At 44.9% G+C, this 15,847-nt stretch overlaps 1 long non-coding RNA gene across 4 annotated transcripts; it reads left to right on the top strand.

Moving 5' to 3' along the window:
- Window positions 1-140: 140 nt before the first annotated feature.
- Window positions 141-8,862, top strand: LOC139809107 (uncharacterized). 4 transcript variants are annotated; one of them, XR_011731027.1, is made up of 7 exons: window positions 141-302; window positions 1,642-3,760; window positions 4,455-4,787; window positions 5,324-5,446; window positions 5,854-7,351; window positions 7,478-7,817; window positions 8,361-8,862. It is a non-coding gene; the product is annotated as an uncharacterized lncRNA (long non-coding RNA). The 4 variants fall into 4 exon arrangements; XR_011731026.1 differs by having other exon boundaries at window positions 5,854-6,352; window positions 6,434-7,351; window positions 7,478-8,862; XR_011731025.1 differs by having other exon boundaries at window positions 1,642-1,759; window positions 3,559-3,760; window positions 7,478-8,862.
- Window positions 8,863-15,847: the final 6,985 nt, after the last annotated feature.

Genomic DNA, 15,847 nt, shown 5'->3' on the forward strand with positions numbered 1-15,847 from the left:
TAGTAAACGTCGCATAACCTGCTTAATGAAATGATCGAGTTGGGGGTATCTTCGGAATCTGCGGCGGGTAAGGTAGGAAATATTCGATACCGATGGATGGTCAATCAAATTATTTATCTGCATCCGACTGGTGTCGCTATCTTCCACTATCTCTCGATAAAATAGAGCGCCATATTTTCCGTCAGTAAAGTAGAGACCGTGTTTGCAGAAACTGCATCATTCGTCATCCGTCCCGTGGCAAATTGTGAAAAAAACGGCGTCTCCCCGGATTTTCGTCGATCTACGAGAAACACGGCGAAAATGTGAGGACTACGGCCTGGCGAATTCGCGATGGAGAAGCGGTGGCCGCGAGACTTCTCTCAGCGAAGCGACGCCGAGTCGCGAATTCAAGAGATCGTTAGATTGTTTTTATTTGCCAGTGAAGCGAGAAATAGCCGGCGAGCGAGCGGACGGACGGGCGGGCGGGCGCGGCGCACCCAAGAGGCATTATATGATGCACGTTCCGACTTCCGGCAGCGTGCGCTCGCGCTCTCGCTCTTTCACGCGCGCACAGCCGCACGCTCGTGCGTGTGTTTGCGCGCTCGCGCTCGCGCGCGCACAGGCCCACTTCCTCGCGTTCCGACGCTCGAACAAAGATCTTTTCAAACCCGTACCGAACTGTAACATCGCATGGCCCCGCGCGCGAACGATCGTTTCTAAATGCTCTCTCCGCTGCAACTCAATACTCCCGATGCCGTTTTCTCTCTCTCTCTCTTTAACCGTAATGCACGCGTCTCCTGCCTGCGAGATTCACATTCTCTCTCTTTCTCTCTCTCCATCCCCCTTTCCCGTGCGTGTGCACGTGGAAATACGAGTTACGCGACACGACGGAAGGGAAAAAAATCAAAGCGTGAGAAACGATCCGCGCGCGATCGATCGGACGCGAGTATACAGAAAACGCGTTCTGCTCTTTAGAAAAGAATGAAGATTCCATGGCGAAGTATATAGGGACGCCTGCGAGAAGGCGAATAAATCCCGAGCGAGCACGATAATCATCCCTGACCTATAATCCCTTGTGTTACACGTATATATTTATTATTGTATTAGGACAACACGCTGAACACGCACGTTACCGATGTCAGTGTCGATGTTCATGTTTACTGGTTCGCATAGTCGATCTCATTGCCAGTTATTTGTTTTTTGAATTTATGAATATAATTTCAAAATTATATAAGCATGTAACTCTAGAATTTTCAAGTATAGCTCTAATGTCCATGCATTTGTATCAATGCAGATTAATCTTAATCTCGGTTCAACTTACCATTTACTTTTTCTAGTTCTAATTTTAAGAATTAGAAAAGAGTAAAAAGTAAAAGTTAACCCGAGATTAAAATTAATCTGCATAGAAATAGACATTGGAACACCGCACTTGTAAATTCTAGAGTTATATTTATATAATAATATACTTATATAATTTTGAAATTGAAATGAAACGAACACACAGAGATCGACTATGCGGACCAGTAAATAATATCCTTGACATTGACATCAATAACATGCTTGTCGATCGTCTTAATACAATAATAAATGTATACGATATAACACAAGGATCATAGGTAAGTATTTCTAAGTATGATTCTAAATTTATAAATATAATTTCAGATCTGAATGAAAATAAAGTGGACAGATTGAGAAAGGAAGAGAAATAGAAAAAAAAAGAGTAAGCGAATAGACGAAGCGAGCGGACGAAGAAAGTTCTGGAATTCGGAAACCGACCACGGTAGGCGAGACGAATAATTTGATCGTGCGATCGAGAAGGATCTGTCATCGGAATTGCGCTCGTATCTGTCGAAAATCGTGGCGTTTAACGAGCCGGGCTGATTTACGCGTTGCAGCAGGTGGTAGCGACGTCGTCCGGGACTCGGGACCGGCCGTCAAAAACTGCAAGGGTACCACCGGGCGCTTGCCATCTGGGCCCCTGCCTACCGTGCAAAGGTCCATACGGTCTACTGACGTCCTGCGTGCCCCTCGAGATTTCCAAGTGCGCTTATAAAGCGATAAGACCGCGAAATTGCAGGCTTCGCGGCGTAATCGTGGCGCCGCGATATTTCCCAACGCGATTATTCGAATAAGATATAATTGACGGTCGTTGCTCATTAACGACCCGCTATGATATCCATTAGATAATGCGATAACTCTTAAATACAGGGTGAATTGTTCCGAAAATCAATCTTGTATGAAGAAAATTTGTTCTAACTTTTTCGTCTCTTTACGAGGAATCGTCTCTTTCCTCTTTTTCCTTCTTCCTTTTCAATCAGTTTAAAGACACCCTGTATAATGATATGTTTTGTCTACAAATATAATTTTTATGTTATTTTTTTACGTTATAATTCAGCTTTCGCGTAAACTGTAATGAGTTTCACATGAGACGTTATTTCCTTAGACCATACTTATTTTAGACTGTACTCGAGACACCTAATTTCACTCGAGTTGAAAAATATTCCGACAATCATGATTACGGTAATCCAGCGCGCAAACAGAAACAGGCACGCGCCGGCAACGTTCGGCAGGTGTTGACATTGACCAAACTTCGAACCCCCCCCAACATTTTCCTTGTTTTCTCTCCGTATCTCTCGATGTTGTGCGGATTTCGGTTACTCCGAAGTTCGAAATCGATCAAACGTTGGTATTCAAATGTATACCGGGTGGATGCTTACGATACCGTCGATACCTTTACATTTGTACTTACTTTTGCGATTTAACGAACCCTCGCATAGATTGAAAGGGTTTGTTAAATCGCAAAAGTAATAAAACATAATCTGATACCTACATTTAATATTTTTTCAGGTTTTCGAATATTTTCTCTTATTGTTGGTATCTCTCAATGTTGCTCCATTGTACGTTTCAGGGATTCGAAAATCGACGTAACGTTGATTTTCGAACGTGTGTGGTCGCTAACACATGTGGTTGGCGATTGTTTAACAAATCCTGATCGCAAATTGAAATACGTTATATTTTCCACATAGTTTCTTAGAAGTAATCGATTGTCGTAGGTAAAGGAAAACAATCGGGAATTGTTCTCAAAATATGTCGACCTTCCATCAATAATACTTTACCACCGGGAGAGTTGGAACAGACCGGATATGGTTAAAAGTTTCCTCAAAACTATAACATATATACGGAGGGAAAAAGAAAGCGTCGGGATTTCAAAAGAAAAAAATATCTATTGAAAGAGTAGAAGAAAAAGGCTCTATAAATCTAAGCCAAAAGAACTAATGTCCAAAAATGACAAGCGTTACAAGTAATGTCCTAAGTTGTAACGCTTGTCATTAGAAAAGTTGCACAGTAATATATATAATTCAATAAGTATTAAAAAAAATTATATAAAAGTATTGTTAAATTATTGTCAAATATCCAACAGTCATAAATGCGCGAATATTAGGCTTCTCGAATGTGTTCCGATATATGCAAACTCATGTGTTAAGGATTTCGACCCCATAGGTAGCGTTAAGTTAAAACTAATAGACGAACAAACGAAATGGGCAATAGAAAAAGGAAAAAAATTTAATCTTTTTCTAGCGGCATCGAAAACGTCTGCAAAAGTGCAAAAAGCAGGAATGTTGCCTGACCACGATGATGCGAGGGAAAAGGATTCTTAAGAAAAATTCCCACGGATGCAAATTCCAGGATTGTCTTTCCACCAACGTCTCTCGGACCTCGGACGGGTCATTGATGACCGGCAAGAAAATGTGGTTCCCTTGCGACTTTTATTCTCATCTAGGTATTCTTCAGATTTTCGGGCGTACTTAGAAATTTTCGGTTCCTCTCTGTTTTTCCCATATTGAAATGCATTACAAATTGATTATTTTTTTTTATACGCATAAAGAAGCGTTAAGAAGCGCAATAAATCATGTTGTATAGAGTAAGTAAATTTATAATTTTTGAAAAATAAACGGGAAGGAGACAAAAGAGTCTTATATTTGAAAAATGTACGGTAGACATGTACGTATAACATAAGGATACATTCTATGTTGTATACGAATCACATAGATTATACATATATGGATTGTGTATGAATATGGAAACACATATTTATAAAAGATGTAAGGATTTATCACAAAAAAATGTAAAATTAATATTAGAGATGTACAGTAAAATATTTTTATTTTACTTTAAAACAAACAAATATTAAAAATTTTCCATTGTATAATATAAACCTATGTTATATGGGGGTCTACTGTATTTAGCAAACCGTTTTAATATTTAATACACATATTTAATACATATAAATTAACCCGAGTATTCTCGAATGAAAGATTCTGATGGAGAAAAAGAACATCTTGCTTCAAATGAAACAACGTTTCATCATACATTCGCACCGGCCCCGAAGTCGAGTGTCCAAAACTCTTTAGATTTCTCTTCGTTCTTAAAGATGGAGGGATCGAAAATTGCTGATACTGCATTTTTGCTTCTAGAAAGAATTGCCTGTAATCCAATCCAAGTTGGACGCCGGCGGCAGGATTCTCCCGGGAAATGCGAGCAAAATAGAGAGGACGGATAAAAGACAGGAGCGAAGAGGAGATACAAAGAGAACGGCAGACTCGAAATTTTCTCGGAAGCACAGTGCTGTGAGCGTCGCGAGATGAAAAGCCCGTGGACAATGGGGACAAAGGAAATTTTCGGGGTACCGGTGGTGTTATGTACCGGCTGGCTGGCAAGCTGCAGCTCCGTCGCCGCACCGCACCGCACCGCCACGCCGGTAGCGCGATGCACAAAATCCTGCATAAGCCGCGTTGCACCAGGGCCAGGTATACAACACTATTCGCAATTGACGGAACGGACGGGAAAAAGAAACAGTTTTTTGGAGAGAAAAGTTTCCACCGGTATTTTAAGCTTCAAACCCCAGGCTCCGTCCGGATGTTCGACCGTTGAATTTTTCAAGCCTGAACATTTTCAGGCACGGTTAACAAGCGTTCGATTATTTAGGATTCTAAACGTTACGCCCAAGACATTTTCACTCCAAGTTTCGAGACTTCATGAAATCACGATGTTTGCTCACTTCTAAAAATTTTCTATTCTTCCAGCTTAATTGTCTCACAAAATATTTAACCGTTGAAAGTAAAAATAGAACGATTAGCCATTAATATTAATTGCTAAAAATTATAAAATGGCAATATATGCTAATGGCTGAATTATTTAACTTTTCTTTGCAAAATGCTTTATCGTGGATTGTCCTAAGACATCTCGAATCTCTTTCAAATACCACCCAGGTTTTCGGAAAATTCCATGAAAATTTCACATTATTTCTAACACAATATTCCGTATATTCAAACTTTCTTTTTAGGAGAATCCTGCTGAAGTAGAAATAAAGATAAAGTTGAAGAGAAGAGCAGCATGCATTGAATTGATCGCATCCGATGGTTCCTTCCAATGCTCAAGGATAACATTCAGGGATACAATATTCAAGGTTGTCTTTTAGATGTAGCTTCAGTTAAAATAAATTGCAGGCAATAGATCCTTACGAAGGAAAATGAAACTCAAACTTATCGTTCGTCCTTTGTGACCTTTTAATTGCCATCAAATATGCCGCTGGCTAAAAATAGATTTAAAATTCTGCCGAAACGAGCTCTGTTTAAAATATCGAGTTTCGTTAAACCTTCGTGCACCATTTCGTAGGTCTAAAAGGTCTGTCAGCGTTACGATATTCATCCGCACGGAGATTCGAATGAGCACCGTGCCCTTGAACTTCGTAAGCTAGTTACGAGTCTCCCTGTATGTCGAAGGGTGCCGTACGAATAAGAGCAAGGGGAGAGAGATAGTACTGCAACGGTTTATGTACACCATAAATGATCCCGGGGTCTTTCTTCTTTCTAGAAATCTAGATGGACGAGGTACCAGTTCCTCCGGTATAAGAGGGATGCTAAAGGAGAACGGGCTCCGTCAACTCTCCGAACGCATAGGGTGGTACACGTGGTGGAGTGGTACACGTGAAATACAACGGGAGGTATATATGCGGAAACCGCGTCGGAGCGGTCAACCTCGGCCTCGGGAGGAGAGGTAGAGAGAGAGAGAGAGAGAGGAGGAGGGGTAGAAAGCGTGCAGAGGACGAAGCGCAGACGATTTGGGACGCAGTTTAAGAGCCGAATGGCGCGGAATAGAATAGGGAATAGTTTATGTGACGTTTTAGGGCGTAAGCCACTTCACTTCCATGTAAGGTCGATAGGAATAAAATAGAATATGGCTCATACAAGTATAATGCGGCTCAATATAGTTATATAATTTCAAAATACTCTACGGGAGAAAAAGATAGGCAAGTCGGTGCGAAAAACTCGGGGAGTGATGCACCTCGTGCGGTGTTCCCTTGAACGTAAAAGTATCTATCATCCCCTGAGATTAGATTTTTCCCTCATACTGAAGAAATATAAAAATTACTAAATAACGCGATTAATTACAGATCAAAGGGCATTTTAAGAAGACAAACTCGATAATTTCGAGAGAAACGAGGCACGATGATTACAGCGAAACACGACGGATTGCAGCTCGCGTTGGCGCGATTGTGCTAAAGAAGAATACGACATCCTCCGAGAGAGGAAAGAAAGGCGACGGGGAGAAAGGAAAAAGAGATCGCGCGGGCGATCGAAGGAGGAAGGAAAGCAGAAAAGGAGCATGGAAATGAAACGATAAGAAAAAGAGCGACGAAAAGAAGGAAGAGGAGGTGGGGAAGGAGAAGGAAGAGATGGTCGCATATATACGCTCGTATATGCGTGCTCTCGCGCGCGCCGTTCTCTCATCGAGCGCACGCACCGCACCGGCGTGGGCACCGAGCGTAAGTATATGTGAGCGCGTGCCCGCGCAACCGACAGCAGATGCGCTCGCAGAGCGCAGCTGTCCTCCTACAAGTGGTTCTCAATCATCCCTTTCCTCGATTTTTCTTTCTCCCTCCCCCCCGCCCCCCCTGTGCCCCTTTGCCCCTTTGCCCCGCGCGGGAGTTCGGGGCACAAAGGAAATCGCTGTGCGACGATTACACTTCGTCTCGATAAACATCCGCGTCGCAGCTGATCGCGAGCGATGATCTCTTTCTCTCCCCCCCATCCCCCCTTCCCGCCTCCCCGAACCCTCGTCCGCGCGGGGGAGAAGGTGAGCGCAACATTGGAAAAGGGAGCAAAGGCGAGAAATATAATGCGCGTGTCTCTGGTGAGGGAGAAATATATTATAGGTACGCACACGATCGAGGGACACGCCTGGCCGAAGAATAATATGTATTTCTGCAACGATCACACACGTCCTCGACAAATTCGAGGAATTTTGTTTCGAAGTCGGCTGCTGCGTCATGTGATAGAAAAAAATGAAGCGAATAGAAGATGATAGAAAGGTGAGCAAGGAATTGAAAACATGTATTACGAATTTGTAATAATCAGGCTTTCTCGGCGAGCTTTCGCTCTTTTCGTTGAGTCAGAACAACGATCGTTATGAATTGCAAACGAATAATGTGTTATAGGTCGATAGAAACATGAGGCGAATGAAATGATCTCTGATAAATATGCGATATCAAAGTGCTGGCACAAAATAAAAGCTATATATGTAATAAAACGATAGAAAACGATCCACGTAATATTTAAAAAAATACAATGGAACTAATATACGAGGACAATGCGTTTTCAACCAGTCAAACAGTTAAAAATACGGACGAAATGTTACTTACGAAATTCATCGTGCGGACAACGTTAAGATAATGTGCCACGTCGAGAAGCGTGCTGCAAATAATGTTTGAGAGAAGCCTGTTCCAACCTGTTACAAAGTGGAGCCCACGTTCTTAATGACATGAACACGTGGTGAACGTAAGTTTCAGCTGTTCCAGGTGATACCGCGACGTGTGTTACGCGCGGACCGACAAAGCGACCGAGCTGTTTGAAATCGGTACAATCGTGCTGCCTCGCATTGCTGCGCCCCGATTGAAACGTCATTCTTCCAGATCTTACTTTATTGCTTCGTCGATTTATCCGACGATCGATCATTTCTGCATTAATGGCCAATCTGAAATTCTCGTGGCGTAATTAAACTTTTATACAAGGTGTATAAATGAACCGATCTTTTCACGAGTCAAATCTTTTTATTCGTTGGTAAAATACTGCGAACATTAGTGTTAAGTCGTGATTTTAATATATTTAAATCGTCAAATAGAATTTCAACTGAATGAAGGCTGAGACTAGAAGGCAGAGACGAGAAATACAATTTTATTTATTAGTTGCCTACAATGCTGTATTTTACAATTATTTTAGAATTGTTGCGAATGAGTCAATTTATTAACGTATCATACGATGACTTTAAAGACAGCATTCGCTCAATTTTCGGGTAGCTATCTTATTTACATACGTTTGTAGGTGCATAATCAAATGCGGCATGGCGAACAAAACGAGCATGTGTACGTTCTGCGATGCGTAAAATTACTGAGTAAACAGGGCTAAACACCTTAGCGAGATGACGGGGCAGCCGTCGTCCCGCGGATTACAAGGCATTATTTATAAAGCACTAACGAAGAGGCGTTTTTCGTTAGCACGACAACGTGGTCAGCGTTGCTCGAGCAGGAGAAATTTACTGGAAAACGTTAAGTACAACACGAAATGACCTACGATGTTCGTAACAGCTCGAGAAACACAAATGCTTATAAACATTAGACAGACATAACATTCGTTGTCTTATCGTCTTCTTTGGTTGCTCGCTTATACCGTGACCGTTGAACGAAAACATACAAATTTCGTTTCGTATTATTACTTATATATAATATTACATATTTTTCGAATTATATATATGTATGATATTTATAAAAAGTTATCAGATCAATTAATCTATCGAGTATTTGAAGTTTATTTTGGACAATTTTCGTGTTAAAATTCAAAATAAAGTTCTATTTATTATTTTATATGTGCTGTGCGATGTAGAAGTTTGAAGAATTAGAATATATGCGCATATAAAAATATATATATGTATATACTAAAATATACACATTATAAATAAGGCTTCTATTCTGAAATCTGAGCCGATTTGATTTTACATTTGTTCGTGTCTTTGAACATACACGTCTATTCGCATATACGATTATTCGCAGGGTTTCCCGAGGTTTTCGCTCCGATAAATCACGTATAATAATCCGGTGCTTCGGCAGGAAGATTTTCATCGTTTGGGGCCGATCGGAAAGAAGGCAGGGAGGTAGGCAGGCAGGCAGGCCGGGCAGAACGAAGCCAGGGCCAGGAGGACTCGTCCCCGTTGCGCGGCGGATATCTGTCACATTCGTCGTAAATCAGGCACGAGGAGCGAGGCGCAAACCGTCATCACGCGCGTGTATAATCGTCAAGCGTTAATTTTAATCGTTCCTTCTTTCCCTCCTCCCTACCACCGAATGGCGGGATCTCTCCCCCGGGTCCCGACGGTCTCCCCGGTCTCCGATTGGTCGCCGGCCGCCTGTCGCTACCTACCTACCTACCTGGACGGAAGAAGCAACCTGGACGGAACCTGGACGGTGGACCTGGACGGAAGAAGGATGAGGGGCGGTCGCGCGCATATCGCGTCACATCGCCTGAAAGGAGCCGAAGGCGAAATCCAGGACAGCTGATACAATTTTGGCGGGCTCCGGACGTGCGATCGGAATAATGCGGGAGAAACTAAAAAAAAAGGGAAAAACGGAGGGAGGGAGGGAGGGAGGGAAGGAGAAAGGAGAAAGAGAGAGAGACGCGCAAGGGACGCCGAGGACAAGAGCGGGGGGACGGAGAGGCAGGCAGGGCAGGGACAGAGGCGAAAGAGAGGGAGGGAGAGAGAAGAGAAGAGGGCCTCGAGAAAAGGGACGAAAAGGAAGGAAGAGGGAGGTTCTCTTCGATGTTCTCGGGGCCCCGCCGTTGAGCCGCGTTGCGCGTTGCCATCGTCGTCGTCGCCGCCGCCGTCGCCGGTGCGGTGCTCTCCAGTCTCCCGTTGCTGTTAAATAAGAATAAGCCCGCTTCTCCCCACCACTTGGGGCCCAAAACGAATAAAGGAGGCGGGACACCTGGCCGCAACCGCAGTTTGCTCGAGGACCTCGTCGTGGATGGTCAGCTTTTTTCGTCGTCTCCCGAGGAAGTCTCCCTTTCCGCTTCGATCCTCGGACTCTCGCTTATCCTCCCTTGGCGCGTGCATTCCCAGATTTCTAGTCTCCCGTTGTAAGTGTTGTGCAAGTGGAAGACGGGGAAGAGACTACAGAGAAGCATCTCCGAAGAAGATCGACGACGAGAAGGACCGAAAAGGAGGAAAAAAAGAGATACTAGAAAAACAGAAAGAGGAAAAAGAAGAGAGTGATCTATCGCGAGTGACGGACGACGATCTAACGACGCGTCCGATTTATTTCCTGCGTGTGACGCACCTCGATCGAGCCGCGAGCGCGCCGACCGGCGCGTCACGTGCCGAAGAACATACGAAGATCGAAGGAGGAAGAACGAAGGCGAAGACGGCGAAGAAGAAAAAGAAGGGGCATTGTGCGAGGAGATCGAGAGCTGCCGGCCGCGTCACGCCGGATTGACACGGCGATGATAGACGTCGGCGGCGTCGAGCCGCATCTCTGATCTGCGGCGCCGATATCGCCAATCGTCCCCTCCCGTGAGAGTGACCAGGCGCGGAATTTGGAACCCAGGACCGGGAAGAGGAAGCGACGAGAGACCCGAGAGAGCCAGCCCCCCTTCGTTGCTGCCTGGCTTTGGGTAAGATCGGTGACGGTAAGGTAAAGTTGATTCTCAATCTCTCTAATTGTACTGCTAGCGGAGAAAAAAAACCTCCAGAGGAAAGAACGGAAAGTATCGAAAGATTTCTTTATTTTTTTCGATGACGGAATGGAAACGGAAACGTGGCCACGCGAGGGAATCCAAGTCCGAGTTAACGGGTCGCGGGGAACGTCTCGTCTCGTGCGATTGTTTTCGTTCCGCGGCGCGTCGTTACGTTTTTTGTACTCGGGAATCCTCGTGCCTGCTTCAGCGACCTTGCGGGATCGAGGACGGATCGACGTCGCGCGCCGGGGAAAACGCGAGAGGGTTCTATCTCGAGAGGGAGAGAATTTTCGGTCGCGGCGCGGTGCCGCCGCCGTTCGCCAAAAGACAGCATGCTCGATATATAGCGCGAAACGCGAGGTGTGCGAGACATTGTTGTGCACGCACCGACCGTCGGCGATAGAGTCGGGTTACGAGTTACGGAGAAACGAGAAACGTCGCGAGCGATAAACAATAGCGTGTTTACGGGCGAATATCTGCGCGCCGCGTCCGCCTCCGCTTCCCGCGAACGGGCGGCGGCGGCGGCGGCGTCGTCGGAAGTCGAGTTTCGAGGATGTTGCGTCATTGTTACGAGAGCCTTCAAAGGAAAAAAAAAGAAATATCGATTTAGATCAGGTAAACGTGCTTCCTCGCTATAGTATTTCGAATCGTCGCCTTTCTCAAGGTTTCGGGCTACTTTTGAAACGAACGATTCTCGCGCGTGCATGTGGCGGCATGGTGTCTCTTTGTGCGTGCATGCGTGTGTGTGCGTGCGTGTACGTGTGCACGAATTAGCGTGCCCAGAGAGCCCCCGGTTTCTCGTTTCACAGAAATTCCGGCGGGCGCGCGGGTCCCTATTTCTCAGCGAGAGGCCCTATTTTTCGGGGACCGCCGGGACCGGGGCAACGCGGGAGCGTCCATGGACCGACCTACGGTCCACGGAGAGGCGACCTCGGGCTATGATTTGTGATTCGAAGTAGACGCTAGATGTTAGAAGGCTCTCCGATTTGGAGACTGACCGCCAAGGCCACGTCGGAGAGCCCCCCCGTGCATGCATGCGAGCGAGAGTGAGAGAGAGAGAGAGAGAGAGAGAGAGAGAGAGAGAGAGAGAGAGAGGAAGAAGGGGAAGGGAGGCACGCACGCACGCTGCGCTCACGCATTTCTCGCCCCCATCAATGGGCGAGCGCGTGTAACGCGGCTCGGCGCGCGTAATCTCGCGCGATTCCAGCGAATTGCGCGTATCGCAAAACCGGCGGATTTCGCGCGCGAGATTTCCGGCGGCGCGATCGCTGAAGCAGAAAATTCGTCGCCAAGCTTGCTCGCGCGCGCGCGCGCGCGCGCGCTCTCGTTTCGTCCGAGTAGATTTTGGGAATTGTGATTTTTTTTTTGCACGAACCGACGCTCGCGCGTGGAATTTGTTAACTCGAATGATCGCAAGTGTGTTGCTCGATCTGCAAATTTTTGACCCGCGCGTTCATCCGAGAAAAGTGCCGACGGACGTGATACTTAAATCTGAATTGAATTATTTGGAATTTTAATAACTCTCTTAATTGTGTATACTGTATACTATTTTTTCAATTTCTACGTTACTTTAATCGTAAAATTTATTCGTGACAAATTTTTTTAACTTGTTAAATTAATTTTTCTCGGAACGAAACGCGTTAGTGATACGTCCCTTTTGCCATCAATTTGTCGAATTTGTTATCGTAATTTCGAACACTTTGACCATGTCGAGTCTGTCGTGCAGCTTCTCGCGATTTTGCATCCAAAAGATTGCTTTAGCTCACTCAGAAATCATATCTTATTCTCCTTACAGCTTCCGGTGGGACGAGTCACGTGGACGGGCGACGAGAGTTCCCGCCGGGGCCCTTCGACAGGTACTTCGGCCCTGGGCTTCGGCTCGCACGATCCTCGCATCGCAAATTGGAGCGGAATGACTACCGTCGAGTCGAAAAGTATATATCGCCGTCGGTTTGGCCGATCTCGTCGGCGCGGCGGCGGCGGCGACGACGACGACGGCGTCCCGGAAAACGAACCAATTCTACATGTTGCATAGAAGATAGGTCGAGATATGTGTCAATATTCAACGGAAATATAATATTTCAATATTGCACTAGTCCCGGCCTATCGGGATGCATTGTATCTCGTCGAGGAGCGAAACAAAGGGAGACCGACCGACAGGTGGGAAAAGGAGAGAGAGAGAGAGAGAGAGAGAGAAAGAGTGGGAGGGAACGCTATTTGGGAAGACGTTGCCTCCTCGAGAATAGCCGTTTCGTGATGGAGATCCTCGAGGATCGGGCAGGTGGGGATGAAGGCAATATTTGTGAATAGTCTAAATCATATTGCACTCGTCCCGGCCTGCTGGATCTGCTCGAAATGTCGACGTTGGTGTCCGAGTATCGATAAAGATCTTGATAGAAACGTATATCCGGCGAAAAACAGATCTCGATGATTTTTAGGGTGTTTTTACATTAATTTGCAGCACCGGAAAAAAAGTTCGAATGCCCGGTTGTGGTAAATTAGACCCAGCTTTACTTTGCTGAATTGAAAAGTTTTTCATATTAAATTGTAATGTAAATTTTTATATCAGTTGGTCTTGAGCAGATTGAATCTATCGCTCCATATAATTCTTATACAATATTTTGTAATTTCATTGTTTTATCTGAAGATCTGCTGATTAACTTATCGGATTATCTCATTTTATCTAAAGATTTGCAGCCTTGAAAACTGAACTCACCGAAATTGTACTACTCTGTATAGTCTCTCTATCTCTGGATTAAAAGAACCCTGTAGCATAACATATGCTTGTTGGTGAAAGTTAAATATTAGTGTTGAACATATAATTCGCATATTGAGGATACAACGTAACAACATAATTTGTTCGTCATTTTTTATTCATTGATTCAATTAAACGATTAAACACGTGAATTTATTAAAATCGAAGTTTTGTATTATAAATTAACATATTAGAAAATTGCTATTACATTTCTTGTTGTAATATATCGTACAAGTTTTAACTTTCCAACTGTATCAACGTTATATATTGCTGTTATTATACATATATTAAATATCTAAATCTGTCAATTCGTGTTTCATGAGTTACCGAACCATGGATATAACAACTATGAAGAATGCCTTTTGTAAGAATGTTATATTGCGCAAAAATGGAAAACAATAAAGTCGTGCAATTGCTTCGAATGTGCTGTGAACGTGCTGTTCGTCTTTCCGCAATCTCCTCCAATCTTCCTTCGCGCGTCCTTCAAAGAAATAAACACGCGAATATCTTGGAGTGATTTTTTCTTTAATCGAGTGAAGATAAATTAAATAATAGAGATCTTTGACGAGAGAGAAAAGCCATTCGAGTCACCTGTTGAAAACCGGCGTTTGAAACTTATCAAATTAGTAATTCGAAAATTTCGCGAATAATATACATGTGCACGTCGCATCGCGTTACGTGCGACTCTTCCTCGTCGAAAGAGAGAAAGCATTTTTTTCCTCCAGGATGTCGCTTGGCGTTCCCGCGCGTTTCCGGCCAATTCGGGAGCGAGGTGGACGACAGCGTTTCCGCCACCTTGCGAGGCGCGGTTATTAACGATCGTGCACGAATTCGGAAGGAAGAAAAGGGTAGAAAGAAGGAGGAGGTGAGAGAGAGAGAGGAAGCCGCGCATCCTTTTGTGTGGCGCGCGATGCTCACGTAACCGTTCCATCCGAAACGGTCGCACGGCATAGGAAGGAAGGGCAGAGAGGACAAGGCAAACGGACTTCTCCCCAGTAGGCTCGCCTGCTTACCGCGAGCCCCGAATTGGCAAGCTCGCGGGGATTCGGATTCGGGTTTTCTGCTCTCTCTCGAGAGAGAAGAGGACGTACATTCTATACGGATACACAGTGTATTTCTTCTACATCGTGTCACCTTCTCTCTCCCTCTCTCTCTTTGCTTCCTTATTCCTTTCTGTTTTCTTTTCCACGCGTAGAGGTGCCACGTGTAAAACGTACCCCCGTGGATGCGAAGCGCGTTTCACAATTCTCTCTGGATGGCGCGGAGGCGCACAAAGAAAAAGGCGGAAAAAAAGGAAGAGGAAGAACCCGCTATCAAAGGACGAAGGGCGGCCGTGAGGCGGGGGGGAGGGCGGGAGGGTTACGTTACGTTCGATCGAACAAGGAAACACAATAAAAGTAGTGAGGGCTGCTGCCCGTGGAAGCGTGGAGGGACGCGAATCCTGTTTTTCATTCGCTCCTGACGCCTTCTCCGTCTCGCTCCCGCGAACGGGACCGGGAGCAGGACGGGAGAGCGCGTGTAACGCAAAAGCAAAAGCATCCCTCTCTTTAAGGAGAGTCCCACGGTTTGAAATAAAACACCTGGCTTCTCGCCCGCCCGCCCCACCGCCCCCCGGCCGCCGGTCATGCATGTGCATGTATACGTACGCGTGCACGTACACGTCTTGTCCGTTTTCAGCATATACGCGGCGACGGAGCTCTGGGCTCTTCGCCCGAGGTGAATTAAAGAGAAAAATACATTTTCGCTCGGCCGCGTCTGCGTCGCGACGCCGAGGGTGCTCGATGAATGAATTTTGAAAGCTTCATTCGAGCAGATTGATGAGAGATTGATGAAACTAATTAATCTTGTAGGGTGTTCAAACAAGTGGATTTAATTACGGCACGTTGCACTTTACGCGTGTATTCGCTTTGTACATGTATGTTACTATCAGATCAAGAAACAGAAAATTTAAGATGTATATGCGATAACATATATAAGTTAAGTTAAAATGTGACGTAAAGAAATAAATATTTGGTTACTTAATTATTATGTTTTATAAACTACGCGCAGAAATCTCTTGCAATATAAAAGAAAAAGATATCCTTTCTTTTATTCCCTCATTCTCTTGTTCTTTATTGAAGAAAAATCCGTGGCTCAACTCCTAAAATATCAAAACATAAAATACTCCGAAATATTGTACGATACAAAATACAGTGTCAAAGTTTGCCGAGCGATCTTGTGTCAGAAAAAAAAAGAAGGTTTCTCTTTGCTCCCCGGTGATGTGCATAGGGTCCGAAATGAGGTATACAGCATGCGCGTTCTCACGGAGAAGAGGGAGTTCTCTCTCTCC

The sequence above is a fragment of the Temnothorax longispinosus genome, chromosome 2 (assembly GCF_030848805.1).
Source record: "Temnothorax longispinosus isolate EJ_2023e chromosome 2, Tlon_JGU_v1, whole genome shotgun sequence".
Classification (NCBI taxonomy): domain Eukaryota; kingdom Metazoa; phylum Arthropoda; class Insecta; order Hymenoptera; family Formicidae; genus Temnothorax; species Temnothorax longispinosus.